Source organism: Sturnira hondurensis, unplaced genomic scaffold (genome assembly GCF_014824575.4).
Source record: "Sturnira hondurensis isolate 20B ecotype Veracruz unplaced genomic scaffold, ASM1482457v3 Scaffold0005329, whole genome shotgun sequence".
Classification (NCBI taxonomy): Eukaryota; Metazoa; Chordata; class Mammalia; order Chiroptera; family Phyllostomidae; genus Sturnira; species Sturnira hondurensis.
Window position 1 is genome coordinate 9881177 of NW_028077960.1, and position 16864 is coordinate 9898040.

General features: G+C 34.3%; 1 protein-coding gene, 1 non-coding gene and 1 pseudogene across 2 annotated transcripts in view; all 3 read left to right on the plus strand.

Moving 5' to 3' along the window:
• The window catches only part of MDGA2 (MAM domain containing glycosylphosphatidylinositol anchor 2), an 847781-nt gene that overhangs the window by 669111 nt on the left and 161806 nt on the right, over positions 1-16864 (plus strand). The gene's annotated exons all lie outside the window — the stretch shown is intronic.
• Positions 1369-1504, plus strand: LOC118987844 (U4 spliceosomal RNA). The gene has a single exon (XR_005066650.1). It is a non-coding gene; the product is annotated as a U4 spliceosomal RNA (small nuclear RNA).
• On the plus strand, positions 1648-1796 carry LOC118987846 (uncharacterized; annotated as a pseudogene).

The window sequence follows — 16864 nt, forward strand, 5'->3', positions numbered from 1 at the left end:
ATCAAGGCTCAGCTACAACAGAACAGTGCACACAGCCCACATGGTGGGTGAAGGGGCTTAAAAATGTACTTGGAGTGCCCAGTTCAGGTGAACAGGAAGGCTGTGCCACTAGACCCTACAGGACACCTACTACATTAGGCCACACTACCAAACCCAGGAGATGTAGCAGCTTTACCTAATACATAGAAACAAACACAGTTAAGCTATTGAAACGAGGACACAAAGATGTTGCAAATGAACAGAGCAAAACTCCAGAAAAAGAAATAAACAAAATTAAATCAAGCAATCTACTACATACGGAGTTCAAAACACTGGCTATAAAGATGCTCAATGAACTTAGGAGAAGGGGAGATGAATTTAGGGAGAGCTTCACCAGCATAAAAGACATGGAAACCATAAAAAAGAACCAGTCAGAAAGGGATACACTAACTGAGATGAATAATTTACATGCAATGGTGTAAAGAAGATGAAGCCAAGAATCGAATCAGTGATTTGGAATATAAAACCAATCAGACAGCAAAAACAAAAAAGAATACAAAAAAATGAGGATAGTGTAAGAAGAAGTGTATGAAATGTTAAAGATCTTCTTTAAGAAGAAGAATAAAAGGTAAAAATATGAACAATAAATGGCTATAAATACGTACCTATCAACCATTGAGTCTGAAAAGCCAAATAAATGAGCAAGCAGAGCAGAAATAGATACAAACTCATAGATACAGAGAACATTTTGATGGTTGCCAGATTGGAGGTGTGTTGGGGAGAGTGGGTGAAAAGGTTAAGAGATTAAAAAGGACAAAATGGTACTTCCTGAGTAGTTGTAGGGATGTAAAGTACACCATAGGGAATATAGTCACTGATATCAAATAACTATGTGTTGTGCCAGATGGGTACAAGATAGATTGAGATCGTCCCTTAGTGAGTTTTGTGATGTGCAATCACTGGGCTGTACACTTGAAACTAATTTAATATTGTATGTTAACAGTACTTAAAAAATTACAAAATTAGAATATTGGATCCTAAAATTAGAGACCTGGTTTAAATTCCAGCTTTGCTACTTTAACCATAATTTCTCTCAATATTTATTTTTAGTATGTGTCATGATGGAGATTTATTTTCATCCATTGTATCATAGATTTTCCTGAGGATTAAATTAGATGATGTCTGAAAGTGTTCAGCCCAATATTTGACTCATAGATAGAACTTTCCTTATTATTAGCTATTAATTCTCCAAATCGCCTCAGAAATCATTCCTACCTCTCTAGTTCCACTGTCAAGAATTCCTACTACTTTTCCCTATTTATGATCTTTCCTTCCCCTCAGAACAATGGTGAACATTGGTCAACAATGGTGAACAAAGACTAACATTCCAGCTTTGCACAGTGGCAGTATCATAGCCAATGAGGTTTATCCGAGGCATGATTATTGCTAATAGATGAACATTTCATTGTGAGCCAGAACACTTTCAACTGCTAATGACAGAAAATCCTGTTTAACTGTTAAGGGCAAGNAAATCGCCTCAGAAATCATTCCTACCTCTCTAGTTCGACTGTCAAGAATTCCTACTACTTTTCCCTATTTATGATCTTTCCTTCCCCTCAGAACAATGGTGAACATTGGTCAACAATGGTGAACAAAGACTAACATTCCAGCTTTGCACAGTGGCAGTATTGGAGCCAATGAGGTTTATCTGAGGCACGATTATTGCTAATAGATGAACATTTCATTGTGAGCTAGAACACTTTCAACTGCTAATGACAGAAAATCCTGTATAACTGTTAAGGGCAAGAAAGTGTAGTGGGTTCTAGAAGCTTAAACTTTCTCAGGTCAACTTTCTCTACATTTGCTTTATATTAGTGTTTTACAGTCCTTCCCAATCCACCTAAAACAATTACTCTCTGCTTCTCACTCAAGAATGAACGCCACTAGGACATGATGTCCTTGGCTTGGGTAAATTTTCTCTCTGCAAAGGCGTGAATGTAAGCATTGACTAATTCCCCTTTATTCAGAAACCTCTATGTGGCTGCTCATTCACTGTGATGCACATTAACTTGGCACACAGATCTTCCGCCTTCCTCCCAGATCAAGGTGAACCATTCATGATCAAGGCAAACTGTTCATTATGCAATTTTGTGAATGAGGTTGTAATATTACACACACCGATTTTATCTTTATTGTGAACTTGGATGCACTCTGAACTGGGGGACATGAATTGTAGGCTAGATCCTAATTCTGGCACTGGGTTCTAATTCTAGCAATGCTATTTTTAATGGTGTGATCTGTTTCTGTCTTTACTGCATTTTCTTATGCAAATACAGAATTTAATAGGATAATCTCTAAGTAATCTTCGAGTTTGAAATTGTTTTGTTTTGACAACAAAAGTGTCTGGTTTGTATTCAATGCACATATCACAGAGAACACATATTATAGTAACTATTTAAGGAATCACCTAATGGCTATTTACTTGAATTAAATGGAATATACATGGATGATAACATTTTGTTGTAGGAAGTTTCCAATGCTAAAATAACCCAAATGTCCTAAGTTAAAGACAAGTGTAAAAAATAAAAGATAACTTGAAAACAAGAAAAGCAAATCATTGCTATTGATGTTTATAAATGTTATAGATATTATGTATGTTGTTTCACCTAAGGGAATTACAATACATTTAAAATTTAATGGAAAGGCATTGTTAGTATAGATAATGTCAATTGACAAATTTAAATTTTAAAAGTTTATTGAAGGTCTTGTTTCATTTTATCTGAAGCTTCCCCTTTGTTTGGGGGTGTGATTAAATTCAGTTAAAATAGCAAAGATCACTAGGTACAATACTGGTTCCATATACTAGTCCAAATATCATGCATACAAATGTGTTATTTTGCAATTACTTATTTTTTAAGACTATAAATCTGCTATCTTATTAAGGACACTGCTGTCTGGTTCCTTCCTGGAAAACAGTATCACAATAATTGATAAAACAACTTAAATTATTCTATTTTTTCCATATGTCTATTTTTATGTAGATATCTTTTGCATATAATCTGTAAAGAAGATAAATTTTACAAAGCAATGGAAGGGTATGGTAGCTGGGAAATTAGTACTTCTTCTCAAAAATCATTTCATCTTAATTGCTTAATTTGAAAATTAGATTTCTTATTTTAGCAAGTACCTCTTTAGAAAAATTTCTCTTTTTATTCTCAGAGCAGTATGTTAAAATTCTGCTTCCAGAATTTTAAATATATCAGGTCATTCGAGTAAGAAAAACTCATTTATTTAGCATACACATTAGTATTTGCTAGATTTGAAAATATTTAAATTGAAATGGCCATTTTGACCTTGGGCAACACCCAAAGTCACATTTAATATATTATGTGACAATCCTGCAATAGGTGTGTTAGTGGGCCTACAGTAGTCTGGGGAAAATGTGATTATCATCCTAACGCAATTTTTGAAGAACGTTATCTTTAGTAATTCTCTCTTTCTTCCTTTCTTTTCTTTTTCTTTTCCTTTCTCCACCCCCCCTACACACACACACACACACACACACACACACACACTTGTAGGAGATTATAATTTGGATCCATTGCTCTTTGTTCAAAGATGGAATATACTTTGTTGCTTGTCTCTTTTAAACCTTCAGATGGATTTTCTCTAGAATTCCACCTGAGAAATTCTTGATCTTTTTTTTCTTCATACTGCTGAAGATTATTAGCACAGGCTATCTCGTGCTGAGGAATGTACTTGTTCTCCAACTGTGGCTGACCATAATTCTGGGGTTTTGAGACTGATGACTAAGTAAACCATATCTTAAAAATCATATCCATTCCCATGCCCCAGCTCTGGTCTCCAATATTTAATATTTTTATATCTTAAGCAGTTTAGCTACACAATTACTTAACACTGATGTGTTTATTCATGTCACTGTTAGGTAGGGAGATTTACGGAAAGGAAGAAAAGCAAGAAAAGCATTTGGTAGTCTGCATACACATTCTCTTTGCTGACACTTGATCTCAAAATGTCAGTCAGTGCCTTGAATTTTCAGCTTTAATGTTGAGTGTGGGGTCCTGAAAATTTTGGATTCCTCTGTCATTAAAATTCAAGTAGAAGTTTTTCATTCATTTGAATATGCTAAAACCAATAGGAATAGAAATGCATACAACCTCCATTTTAGTAATAGTAATGCTATGTAAATTCAGTTTTGATGTGATGGTTGTCTTCTGAAGTACTTCGTTTCTTTAACCAGGCAAAAAATAATTTGACTTCAGTTTTTTTTCAGGTAAAAGGTTAATTGTTCCACATCATTTACACAGTGTTAAAAGAACAATAAAACATAACAGTGAGCTAACAGAAAAAATAAAGCCTAGTTACAAAACAACAGGTACTTTAATGTATTTTTATGCCTCAATATGATTGTTTGTACAGTTTCATATTTCTTCTAATTTGGTCCAAAAAATGACTGTTTTTCTACATTATAAACTCAAAACATTGGCATTGTTTTGATTTTTGGTTTAGTTATGTATCATTTATTGCTGAATGCTTTACTCTTTTGTACTGTAATGAAACTATCTCTTTTTTTGTTTTCACTTTAAATGAAAAATCTTTAAGTAATCCATTCATATATTACTAATCACCTACTGATTTTTGTGCTATAGTAAAAGAAATTTAAATAAAGAGAAAAGGTAGTTTGGATTCCAGGTAAGACATATAAAGGTGAAGCAGACAAAACCTTCTAATAAAAGTGAATAACAGCCAACCTGTACACACAGAAGAATGGGTGATGGTAGCAAATTATATTTTGCTCTGAGGGCCTTATGTGTTTGGTATATATTTTCACATATGATATGTATATATATATGTAAAATGATTTCTCTCAATCCTCTCACTTTATTTTGATTCTGTCACTTTAAACTTCTTGACAAAATGGCATGAGCCCTACAATTAACTATGGGAAGTTTCCTAACCTGCCTTCCTACTATTTCTGAGATTTTAGGGAACCTGAATTTTCCTGTGAATTCCTTTTGTGTTCCCAATATCTACTTCACCATAATTCCTCCCTTGGCAGATTATAATGTTCCACTTACATAATTTTGTTTATCAGATACAATATCTTCTTATAATGTCCCCCAAAGCAGTGTTAATGTAAGGTAGAGAGACACAACCAACTACTGAAGTTTTCCAGGTGCTGGGGGTGGTGATAGATAAGAGGAAATTCCTAAAGTGAATTATCAGGGTCCCCAGAGAGTCATAATTAGCATTTCTCTGTAAGCAGTCTCTCTCTGGGAGGTCTTACCTTAATTTCCATCTAGGCCAGATCCTCACTTCTAAATTCTGAGTCACTAAGAGAGGGCAAAACTCATATACATCTTACTTATTATGTGTAGTCATTTAGTTCTTTTCATGGTAATTCTCTCCTATTCGGATCTCCTGTCACAATACAAAGGACTAGTAAAGGTGTTTCTTTAAAAAGGGAAACAGTCCCTGGCTGGTGTAGCTCAGTGGATTGAGAGCGGGCCTTCGAACCAAGGGATTGTGGTTTGATTCCCAGTCAGGGCACATGCCTGGGTTGCAGGTCAGTTCCCAGCAGGGAACACATGAGAGGCAACCATACATTGATGTTTCTCTCCCTCTCTCCTTCGCCCCCCCCCAAAGATGAATAAATAGAATCAAAAAAGGAAACAAAGCCAATTTGTCTAGCACAAAATTAAGACATTTCCACGAACTATAGTAAATCTGATCTTCAAACAGGACTTTTGGTTTTTAACTCTCCTTCTTTGTGTGGTGTATGCACATGTGCTCCTGTGTGCACTGGTGTGTGTTTGCCCGCCATATTGTTGTATGTATGACCACGTCTGCAGGAGCCCAAACCAAAGATAAAGCAGGCGAGTACCCTGGGAAAAGAACAAAGAGCAATAAATAACACAGGTTTGAGTCTGAAATTCAACACAGTGACCAAAAAGGGTAATACCAAGGCAAATGTCATCATTTTGCTTGGAAGAGGACTTCCAAGTCCTCTTTAACAGCTTGACATCATGTAGGTTCTATTTGGTGCAGTATCTTTTAAAGGTCAGTAAAAGCAATATTCAAATCTAAGTGAACACAGGATGGTAGCACCAATCCATTTATGTATAATATTTCCCTTAAAGTTTGAGAGACTATATTCCCCATATACCAAAACAGGAAGGCAGGGCTTATCTCTAATAAATGAAAACAAAATAAGCTTTTCATAAAATAGTCATATTTTTCAGCTTTATATGGAGTTCTAAAACTATTTCCTAAAGAAATCATGTGAATATTTTCTTGTCTTTTCATTTTTGCCTTGTGTTGAAAGTCATATATAATCATAAATATAAAATCATGTTATATATATATATATATGTATATATATATAAAGATGTTCACATTTGCACTTGGACTTTCAGGTTTCATTCAATCCCGAGAATGTCATGCTTCTCTATTCCGTTCAGCTCACTTTCTGTTGCAGCTGGACATAGTATAGAATTAGTGTGTATTTTACATCTTATTATATATTTTTCTTACTTGATTTAAAATACTGATTAGTGACTCTTTTTGATCCTCTGTGGGGAGGTCTTTAATGGAACTAGGTTTCTCTAGCTGGATCTAAAATAAAACTTGTCTCCATTGGCAGCAAGAGAGAATGAAGTCAGGAAAATGTTTTCCTTTGATAAGCTTGAAAAGTCAATTTCAAGGATAAAGTACCTTGATAAAAGTGAATCAGACTAGAGAAACACAGATGAAAACCAGGGGAAATAGAGACATAAATATCTGTGATATCTTCTATTTTTTTTCTGAACAAGAAATGCATTTATACCTAAAATACAGTACTTTGCAAGATGAAACCATTTTTAAAAAGATAGAATGTGGAAGAAAATACTATAAACAATTAAGAATAAAAATATGAAAATATTTTATTTTATTTTTTAAAGATCTTATTTATTTATTTTTAGAGAGGGAGAAGGGAGGGAAATAGGGAGGGACAAAAACATCAGTGTGTGGTTGCCTCTCACACACCCCCTACTGGGGACTTGGCCTGCAACCCAGGCATGTGCCCTGACTAGGAATTGAACCAGCAAAACCCTTTGCTTCCCAGGCCCATGCTTAATCCACTGAGTCACACCAGCCAGGGCAGAATATAAAAATATTTTAAACAAAAGTTTTAGAAGCATTTGCCTGTGAGTCATGTAAAATTTTACTAATTTCCTATTAATTTTGGATATATTCTAGGTATATTAACAAAAACACCAGAAATTTATATTCTTCCTATTATTTCTTTAATTTTTAAATTAGAAATATATATTTACAAAAACTTAATTTTGATTAAAGCTCATTTTGAAAGTATGGATATTAGCTCTACTCATCTGAATTTTTTTGGCAAGACATTTTCACAGTTCAAAAGCCCCATCCTTTAAATAAAAAAATATTTAAAAAAAACTTCCATCCAAGTTGTGTCATTGCAGACTCCAAATTAACAGGGTAATAATGAGTTTCAGGCTCTTCTTTGCCCAACTGAAATTTTAAAAGATATTCAGGGTGAGTCATTAAAATACATATAATCACAGCTTCTCCAGTGCATTTATTTTCTAATTTAATTTTAGAATTGTCATATAAAATGATAAATTTATGTTCACTATACAGGCGAAATGTAAAGATTAAAGCTTGAGTGATGGAGAAATTAACTTATCTAGTGTGCAATGTAAACCTTGAAAATCTATCAGTCAGAATTCAGGATGTCATACAATGATGGACTACATGTTATTTAAAAAATAGTATTTTAGGTATTATTAATAGTATAATATAGTTTTGATTTCATTTTTATAAAAGACTAATTTTCTTCAGAGCAATCCTTTGCAGAACAAATAAACCAATTGCTTTTGGCCGGAGGTGGGGGGTCGGGGGGGCGGGGACTAGGAATTTGAAAACCAGAGATAGCAAATTTTTAACTGAGTTACAATGCAGCAATTGAGTGATGGAGCTAAAGCAGTTTTCAGTCTATTTTCCCTGTACCTCTTGCTTAGCAGATAATTTAAATTTATAAGGAAAGTAATAAAATTATAGATTTTTAAATGGACTTCTGCCAGCAGCCTGCTAGCACTGCTGTGTTTCCACCAAATAAACAATCAGGGCCATTTAATGCTTTACTATTACCACCTGTTGTCTAGGAGACTCCTCTCTTGACTCCTCAGATTTCTGTAATTCTGCATTTTTTTCAGTTCTTTTCCCCTAATTTTATCATTATCTTTCTCAGATTCCTCATCTCTAAAATGCATGTTACATTCTTTTTTTATTGTTGTTCAATTACAGTTGTCCCCATTTCCCCCCATTACTCTCCCCTGCCCTACCCACCCCCACCTCCCACATTCAATCCTCCTCCTCAACACTGGCTTTGTCCCTGGGTCCTTTATACCTCTTCCTTGATGACCCTTCCCCTTCTTTCTCCCTTATTCCCCTCCCTCTCCCCTCTGGTTACTGTCAGTTTGTTCCTTATTTCCATGTCTCTGGTTCTATGTTGCTTGCTTGCTTGATTTGTTGATTAGATTCCTCTTATAGGTGAAATCATATGATATTTGTCTTTCACCATCTGGCTTATTTCACTTAGCATAATGCTCTCCTACTTCAGGTGCCCCTCCTCTTGCCTTCCCTGTCTTTAATCCTGCCTTCAGTTTTTGTCATTTCAGTGTCTGGAGTTCTGTGTTTCTCACTGACTCATAAATTAATTCCAAACCCATTAGCCTGGGATTTTAGGCCCCACATATCTGCCTCAAGCCTTCTGAGCTATTTCTTTTCTATTCTCCATTGCAGCCATGGTGGACAACTCAGTTTTCATGCTTCCACCTATTCCTTTTTTAGTCCCATTTGATATATATTGCACTTTCACCTGCAAAAGTGCATGCCATCTCCTTCAGGATATCTGTCTGTATTGGGCCTCCCCACTGAAATATGATCTCCTATCTTAAACCCAAGTTAACAATGACACCACCACCACCAGTAGCAATAAAAACCTTCATTTGTGGAGAACTCACTTTATACTAAACACTATAGTTAATGGGGTTTTTTTTGCATGATTTGATTTAATTTTTTTGTCATCCTCCAACTGCACATCCTGTATTTTTTGGTCATGTGTTTGTTTGAGCCCAGAATAATATTTTTCTAACCTAGAAACAGCAAGTTTATTAGAGCTTTTTATAGGTAAGTTATGATTGATTTATCTTTGTACTTTGTGCTATAGTCTGTTTAGTAATAGCCACTAAATTGATATTTTAGACAAATATATACAATGATTAAATGATACATTAAATCAATGGGCAATATGCACCCTGAGAATGCAAGCTCTGAAGTTATGTTTAAACTGATTTACCACTTGCATCATGAAGGTGGATTCAGTACACTGTTTTCAATGACAAATCAATTTATTTGATGTAATTCTCTGTTCTCAAAAACAGCCATATTCAGTTTATAGAGAACAGATTTTCAGGAGATATTTTTTTAAATTTTATTTATTTATTTTTAGAGGGGAAGGGAAGGAGAGAAGGAGAGAAATATCAATGCATGGTTGCCTCTCATGAGTTCCCTGCTGGGAACTGGCCTGCAACCCAGGCATGTGCCCTGACTGGGAATCGAACCGCGATTGTGTGGTTCGCAGGCTCGCGCTCAATCCAATGAGCCACACCAGCCAGGGCTTCAGGAGATATTTTAATGAATCTCTATCCTTTATACCGATCTTTGATTTTTCACTATTTCACTTCTGTGTTTTTCCTCTGACCTTATCATATACACTATTAATTTTACACAGTCATATCTACATGGAGATTAAAGAAAAACATCAATGTCTTAATGTTAAAAAGATAACAAACATAAAAATAATAAAAAGATAATGATTATGCCATAATTCAGGAGAGTACTCATGAAAATGACATATACCTAGCTGAACACCTTGGCATTATGGTATTCATTGCTGATGAAGACTGAACTTAAGTGATGTGGCAAAGAAAAAAACTGAGTAAAAGTGTGTTATTTTATTTTTTGTACTTTTAAATGATATATAGATATATTATTAATGAAGTAGAAAATTATATTTGTCATTTAGTCTAGGGATAAATTTTCATCATTAAAACCAGTAAGTGCTATTATCTATGTTTACGTTGATTTTTTTCTTGCTCTTTTAATAGAACTCATTTTTAGTCATATGCTTATTGATGTTCTTTACTTTTCTTTGGGGTTCAAAATGTAGGTGGTTATAATGGTTAAACACTACTGCATATATCAGAGAGGCAACTCATTTCAAATATCACACATTTTTAAACTGACAATTCTTGTCACCGTGACATTAAAGAAATTTTTAAAAAAATACATTAATGGACCCTACATTTGTAGCTAGTGGATATTGTGAAAAGCTAATCTCTTGGACTCACAATAACAGTGTTTTTTAACTCTTTTTTTGAAATATTCTATGTGGAAGAAATAATTTTTAAGTTCAGTAGACCTACACAACTAAACTTGTGGCTTCTCAACATAAAAGCAGAACACAGATGCATTAAGTTACTTAGTAAAAGTTTATTTATAAGGCATTTTTAAAATTTAGAACATTTGCCCTTATAGACATAAATAATATAATGATTGGTATGTACATTTTTAAGACCACAGAGTTCAAGAGCCATATTAAAAATAATGTTATTTGAGGTCATAATTTTAAGTTTATGTAATGTGGAAAGTAATTGTTAGTTTTTGTTTGTTAGTTTTTGTTTTGTTTTGCCTGAAAGCCATTTGGCATTTTTCTGTTTCCTTTCTGATTTCCTTTGTCTAGCTCCAAATTTCTTTTTTTCCCTTTGATGCTAAAAAATGATCTACTACCTTTATACTCCAAAGTACTCTTACAATCCCCAATTCCAACACTCTCTGGAAGTAAACAGTATGAATTATAAATTAATAAAATAAAACCCCATTCTTCAGTGTAAACAGATATAAGTAAGAAATCTGATCAAATTAATTCATATATCCACGACTTACATTTATGTAATTATAATGAGATAATTTCATTTCAAAACACCAAGGTTAATTAACACAGTAATTAATTAGTTGGTAAACAAAAGGCAGATACATTCTAAGCATTGAATTAAGTGAAGATATTTCTATGCAATTCTTTATATTGAATGACTAGAAAATTGTAATTTGGAATTATTTTAAAGTCATAGGAAGTATTCCTAATACTCATGCCCACCTACTATTCCAAGTACTGTAGGCAGCAAAGCTGGATTAAGATGTAATTTTGAATTGAGGTAATTCGCCTCATGATATGCAAATTTGAAAAACAAAGTTGATTTGTTAATCTGAATGTGTCAGAAAGTTGAATTCTACCTTATTTCATCCAGATAGGTGAATATTCTACCTTGGAGTAAATACATTCAACTTTAATGTGCTAGAAATTTATATTATTCTTATATCTAATTATATTGTTTTTACATAAATCATATCTAATTATATCTAATTTAAATTACTTTCTAAGAACATCGCAAAACTTACCTGATTATTTCTAAGCTATTTATTCAGATTAGCTCAAAAAGTAAGTATTGAGCATCTACACGTCAGGAATTGGACTAGCACTTAAACATACAAATGTTATCAAGGTTTGCCTATGCTTAAGGATTTGCAATCTGGCTGGGTAGTCAGAAGTAATCATTATTCATTTTCTTGCTAATCAGAAAAGGGTAAAATTCTACAGTGGCTTGATAATAAATGCAAAACATTAATGGAGGAAGATTCAGCCTTCCCTAATAGAAGGTGCAAATCAGAAATCTTCCTTAAGGTGGTGTCTAAGCTAGGTTCGGAAAGATGTCCGGGGCTTAATTGTTTGGGAAAGGTGTAAGGGGCAGAAACACCAGCATTATTAAAGGCTCAGAGGTCCAGAAGTTGCATGCTGTATACAGGTGACAAGAGGCAGACTCAAAATTGCTAGAGTGAAAATTGAAAACAGAAAACGCACAGCTGTGGCCAGAGAAGTAAGTCATAGGATGTTCCCTCTGTGGCTTAGCCGAAGAGTGGATTCCCTCTTACTACTGCTGTCCTCTTCCCTAGGAGACTGCGTTCATAATTCTACCCACACCTCAAAGTTTTCAGCAAGTATATCCCACAGGGAAAGTTGAATATATTAGCAGGAAAAAATAGAATTTAATGTTATACAATTAGCACTTATTGTATTATATTGATCTTAGCAAAAAAAATTCTGATGTTCTAGTCAACATAAGTCAGGTATTTTTTCTTCAAGCTTTCATTGTCAATAAAACTTAAAATGTTTGCTCATATGCACATACCTTATAAAAAGTATGTATTGATTCAATATTAAAGATAGGGAATTAGAGGGCCAAAGAGATCAGTTAATATTTTAAACCATTCCATAGTTGCCAAAGGAGGTAAAAAAGATTTAGGTAATCTGAGTTATATGACACATGTGTAAAGAGTGATCACATTGAATCAACTGTGTGTTTGTTTATTTTTCATAATAGTGACCTTCAGAAAAGATGAAGCATATTAAAATAACCAACATTTTAGGATATTTAATAATTTTATTTATTTATTTTTCTTAGTACAAGGAGTATGTTTTGTTTGTGTAACATCTTTTTTTGACCTTCTTTTTAAATTGTTCTATCCCAGTTGTCCCAGTTTTCCCCCACTTGCTCTCCCCTGCCCTGCCCACACCCCCCTCCGTCAGTCAGTTCATTACCTGGGTCCTTTATACATGCTGCTTGATGACCCTTCCCCTCTCCCCCGCCCCCTCTGCTCACTGTCAGTTTGTTCCTTATCTCCGCGTCTCTGGTTCTATTTTGCTAGTCTGTTTGTTTTGTTGTTAGATTCCACTTATAGGTGAGATCATATGATATTATTTTTCACTGACTGGCTTCTTTTACTTACCATAACACTCTCCAGGTCCATCCATGCTGTCATGAAGGGGAAGGGTAGGAGCTCCTTTCTTTCTGCTGTGTAGTATTTCACTGTGTAAATGTACCACAGAGTTTTGATCCATTCATTTACTGATGGGCACTTAGGCTGTTTCCCAGTATTTAGCTATTGTAAATTGCACTGCTATGAACACTGGGGTGCAGAGGTTATTTTGAATCAGCGTTTCAGAATTCTTAGGGTATAATCCCAGCTGTGGGAGCACTAGATCAAGAGGAAATTTCATCTAATTCTTTCAAGGAAATTCCATACTCTTTTCCATAGTGGCTGCACCACTCTGCATTCCCACCAACAGTGAACTAGGGTTCCCTTTTCTCCATAACCTCACCAGTACTTGTTGTTTTCTAATACTCTCTCTGTTGATTTGTTTATGATGACTATTCTGACTGGTGTAAAGTGGTATATTATTGTGGTTTTAATTTGCATCTTTTTAGTGGCTAGTGATACTGTGCATTCTTTCACCTGGTGCTGAGTCATATGAATTCTTTATAAATCTTGGAGATCAAACGCTTGTCTGAGGTATCATTGGCCAGTGTGTTTTACCATACAGTTCGTTCCCTTTTCATTTTGTTCATGTTTTCTTTAGCTGTGTAGAAGCTTTTGAATTTGATGCAGTCCCATTTGTTTATTCTTTCCTTTATATCCCTTGCCCTAGGGGATATATTGGTGAAGATATTGCTGCATGGGATATCTCACATTTTACTGCCTATGTTCTCATGTAGGACGTTTATGATATCAGGACTTATATTTAAGTCTTTTATCCATCTTGAGTTTCTTTGGTGTATGATGTAAGTTGGTGGTCTAGTTTCATTTTTGTGCATGTACCTGTGCAGTNTTCCCACCAACAGTGAACTAGGGTTCCCTTTTCTCCATAACCTCACCAGTACTTGTTGTTCGTTGATTTGTTTATGATGACTATTCTGACTGGTGTAAAGTGGTATATTATTGTGGTTTTAATTTGCATCTTTTTAGTGGCTAGTGATACTGTGCATTCTTTCACCTGGTGCTGAGTCATATGAATTCTTTATAAATTTTGGAGATCAAACGCTTGTCTGAGGTATCATTGGCGAGTGTGTTTTACCATACAGTTCGTTCCCTTTTCATTTTGTTCATGTTTTCTTTAGCCGTGTAGAAGCTTTTGAATTTGATGCAGTCCCATTTGTTTATTCTTTCCTTTATATCCTTTGCCCTAGGGGATATATTGGTGAAGATATTGCTGCCTGGGATATCTCACATTTTACTGCCTATGTTTTCATGTAGGACGTTTATGGTATCAGGACTTATATTTAAGTCTTTTATCCATCTTGAGTTTATTTGGTGTATGATGTAAGTTGGTGGTCTAGTTTCATTTTTGGGCATGTACCTGTGCAGTGAATTTGGCACTACAGCAAGATACAGAGTCAATATTCAGAAATTGAAGATATTTTTATACCAACAATTAAATATCAGAAACAGAAACTAGGAAAGAAATCACATCTACCATAGCAACAAGAAAAATAAATTACCTAGGAATAAACTTAACCAAAGAGGTAAAAGACTCAGAAAACTACACAACTCTGAAGAAAGAAATTAAGGAAGAGAAATAAATAGAAGCAATGCCATGTTCATGGATTGGAAGAATCAACATCATCAAAATGTGCATACCGCCCAAAGCAATCCATCAATTCAATGCAGTCCCTGTCAAAATACCAATGACACATCTCACAGATATAGAACAAACATTCCAAAAACATATATGGAACCATAAACAACCCTGAATAGCCTCAGCATTTTTTAGAAAGAGGAACAAAGTACGAGGGATCACAATACCTGATATCAAACTATACTACAAGGCCACTGTAATCAAAAGAGTATGGCACTAGCATAAGAACAGACACATGGATCAATGGAACAGAATGGAGAGCCCAGAAATAAACCCAAGTCTTTATGGTCAGTTAATATTTGACAAACAGGCAGGAGTATAAAATGAAGTAAAAATACCCTCTTTAATAAAGGATACTTAGTCATTTAATTGAACATTTTTGTAGTATGTTTTTGCCCAATGCTTATTCCAGAGAAGAGAAAAATCTTATTTGTAAGTTAAATAAAATCATTGTCGTGCCAACTTGCTTTATGTGGGTAATGTGAGCTGATCTATAAGATTACTTAAGTGCTATACTATACTATTTTATTTATTAATTTAATGTTACAATAAATTATATTGTGTGATTAAACAATGTTAACCTGAGATATTTACTTGGAAGTTTTATATATGACTTGGGAATGGTAAAATGTTTATAGGTATGTTATTAGGTTAAAAATAGAAAATGAGGGATATTAGTTTAATTTTCTGAATAAGACTTAATGGTGAAAATTAATATGTGCTTATGGAGAAATAAATGGATAAATTTTTAATAAGACCTTAGATATTTTTAAAATAACAGATGTTATTGCAAAAAGGAATAAATGGGTTTTTTTTTAATTTTTATTGGGGGAATGTGAGATCTGTTAGAGGGATTGTAATTACAGCAATGGAGTTTTATAATTTTTAAAACTCCTTCAAGCACATTATTTTATTTTACCATTACTTCCAGAGAAGATATTTTATAGATAATGACTTTGTAGGTTGAGAGGTTAAATGACTTAAGTAAATCACATACCTGATTACTGGCAGAATGGGCTGGAATGTCTACTCCAGTGTCAGTTTTCAGTTTGCACTGTCAAATTCTGTAGAAGATTTAAACATTTGTTTGCAATGGGAAGGAATGTAAAAATACACCATAGTTCTTAACTGTAGAGTCCAAGGACATGATAGGATAAGTGGGCTCAATCTGGTTTTAGACACTGATCAGCAAGGTGGCACAGGGGATATTTGGTTTTGAAGACTTATTTCCACATGCCATATATACAGGAGAACTATTTTTCTTCAGCTGCTTGCATGAGCCAACTACAAGAATAATAATAAGTAGACACTGCTGCTTTATTCAACATTATCTATTAGGCATCTTTTAAAATATCTTCAGCTTTGAGCCCTGGCTGGTGTAGCTCAGTGGATTTAGCGCAGGCCTGCGAACCAGAGGATCAGGGTTCGATTCCCAGTCAGGGCACATGCCTGGGTTGCAGGCTGGTTCCCTGCAGGCCAACTCCCAGCAGGGGATGCACAAAAGGCAACCATACATTGATGTTTCTCTCCCTCTCCTTCTCCTTTCTCTCCCTCTCCTTCCCCTCTAAAGATAAATAAATAAATAAAATCTTAAAAAAAAATAAAACATCTTCAGCTTTGAAATTTTGTATGTCACTTTCTGTTTTTCTAATACTCTCTCTGTTCTCCATATTTGTCTAGTGGAACTGAATTATTTTCGTTCCTCTAGTGTATATGTGTCTAAAACCTAGGTCTCCTGCCCTCGTAATGTGTGCATAGAATGAGATATCAGTGCATTTGTCCATTGTAATCAAATACATGATTGTACAGAAGACACAGTCATTGACGTTTATCATATTATGCTAAGTAAACGTGAAATTTGAATTGTAAACATAAGTTAAGATCCCAAATAAAGCACATAAAATTGTAAATTGGATGCTTTCCAAAATAATTTTATCATGTTACAATTCACCCTGTACTTATTTTTTTCCCTTAGATCATAATTGGAAATGAATATAATTGAATATTTTTAGAATTTGTTTCACCTAAACTTAACATGACATAATTCTAGCAGAGAAAACTCACAGTGTTAAAATGAACATCATTTACATAATAGACAAAACAATCTGGTACATATTTATATAATCAAAAGTTTGTGCCCAATCAACAAGATAATCGAGGAGCAAGAGGAAAGATCTGGAGAGTACTGAAAATATCAGTGCTTTTAAACCGTATTCCATTTCTCTACCCATCTCCTTTCATTTTCTAATCTTAGAGGAG